This window comes from Pseudopipra pipra, unplaced genomic scaffold (genome assembly GCF_036250125.1).
Source record: "Pseudopipra pipra isolate bDixPip1 unplaced genomic scaffold, bDixPip1.hap1 HAP1_SCAFFOLD_252, whole genome shotgun sequence".
NCBI lineage: Eukaryota > Metazoa > Chordata > Aves > Passeriformes > Pipridae > Pseudopipra > Pseudopipra pipra.
The window spans coordinates 9,093-11,188 of record NW_026990731.1 but is presented as its reverse complement, the minus strand read 5'-3'; the positions used below and the strand labels follow the sequence as shown (position 1 = coordinate 11,188).

The 2,096-nt window shown below is 35.9% G+C and overlaps 1 long non-coding RNA gene across 1 annotated transcript; it reads right to left on the bottom strand.

Annotated features, from left to right (window-relative positions):
- Positions 1–299: 299 nt before the first annotated feature.
- On the bottom strand, positions 300–1,450 carry LOC135408234 (uncharacterized). Its single transcript, XR_010427400.1, has 2 exons — positions 993–1,450; positions 300–503 (listed from the first exon to the last, which is right to left on the bottom strand). It is a non-coding gene; the product is annotated as an uncharacterized LOC135408234 (long non-coding RNA).
- Positions 1,451–2,096: the final 646 nt, after the last annotated feature.

Below are 2,096 nucleotides of genomic sequence, written 5' to 3'. Positions count from 1 at the left end.
CATTCTCGTGAAGATGAAAGGAGAAGCAGAGAGTACAACTCACCCATTTCAGAGAATGCTCTTCATAGATGCAATCAAAGCCATCCAAGACTTCTTTGTAGAGCAAGTGAGAAATTTTTCAATTAATGATTCCTGTCTAACCAGTGGCTAATATTGACTTGCTAAAAATTGCTATATGCTTTTCTTTGAGGAAAAATATGTTAAAATTTGTATATTCAAAGTATTTTGTTTTGAAATTTAAGCAAAACCACCATATATTTTTACCAGAGCTGTGTGCTCTAAAGATTTTTAATCACAAATATTTTTGAGATTTTATTTTTGCATCGTAACCAAAAGAAACATTTTCAAAACTTGGATATACTCCCACTTATCTCTTTTTTTTTTCTCCTCAGACAACCGAGTTTTGAATAGTTCGGTTCAATGGACATAAAAGTCACAGACGGAGAAAACTGGCAAGGTGATGCTTTGAGGTGGTCCCATCTTTCTTCTACAGAAGGAGTTTTCTGTAAAATTCCAAAACACGGGGAAACTATTCCATCTATTTTGATCTCTTGAAGTGTGCTTAAAAAGCTTGACTACAAGAACACCACATGAGAGAAGCCAAATATCTGAGGAAGAGATAAACTCTGCTCATTAATAAGTTGCTGTGCAGGAGGAGCCATTGTGCTCCTATTGCAGAATCATTTCTATGTGCAATGTACTGCAAACTTACCATTAATATCTTGAGACAGAAGAAAGTAATTACTGTAGCATTTTAAAGCCTCAAAACTTTATGATAATTGTAGTTATTAGATGTTATTGGTCCTAAGTCTGAGACCATGAAAGCTGAAAGTTTGCCCAGTGAGAACCAAAGAGATATGTCCCCATAACTCTGATATAGTACAGCTTTACTGCTACCTTTTTCCAAAGCACAAGTTAGGGACCTTATTAAAGGAAGCATGTAAATTCACAGCTAGGTTCACTTACTTATAAAGGAATAAAACAAGCCTTACTCTTTAACATATTCTGCTATTTGGAAGGCATTGGCAGCCAGTAGATTTTAATCTGAGTTTTCCAGAAAGATGATATCTACTTGATCTCTTTTGATACAGCTCTCAATGGAAATAGATGTTATGCCAACAAAATCACTTATTTTTATCTTCAAATGATGTCCTGAAAAAGACATGATGTTAAAGGTTTATTTCTTAACTGAGAGAGAGGAAAAAGTGAAAAAATAATAGGACTATTATTCCATAGTCAACCTGAGTCTATCTAACTTTTACCTTCCTCCCTGGTTTAAGACTTTAATTTCTACTGCCAGTAAATTTCAGAAGGTTTATTGTGGTTAGTGTTGGGTACCTCAGCCCTGTTATGGCTGGTTATCTCATTCTCTCAATCTGTTTGATACAACCTAATCAATTAGTAGCTATTTTCCCACTTAGGACCACAGCCATAATTTCCCCTCTTATACATACATGAACAGACATAAAAATAGACAGTGAACAAAACTCAGGTGACAGACTCCACATTACAGAGATCATAGTCAGAAGTCTTTTATGCAATAATCAGCAACAACAAAACCTAAAATAATCATAACTGACAGTGCAATAAATAAATAAACAAATAAAAGATTCCAACACAACAATGACACTCAGGGAGTAAAGAACAGTTCAGTGTTTCTCTCAGGAGAGAAAAATTAAATGCCTAGCTCTGTGAGCAGCAGAGATGATAAAACTTCATTTCCTGCAGATCTGTATCTCAAGTCTGTGCTCTCCTCTGGACACTCTGATGTCTAAGCAGCATGACTCCACATCAGCTTCCCCCCTGATGGGGCATGAACCTTCTGCCTCCTCTACCTGACCAACTATTTTCACAAAGCTCATAGGGGTTTATTATTTTTCTTATCTTTACATTTCTGACAAGCTTGGATTAAATCAGCTCACGTGTCAAAATATTTGGGGCCAGTGTTGGCAGGACAACTGATCACCAAACAGACCAATGCAGCATGTTTTCATAATTCCTCTTTGCTCAGAAAAAAAACAAGCTAAAATAAAACCTGTTTGAACCAAAAGTTGGACATACCTATTATTTTCAGAGATAAATAGGGTAGAGGGGAA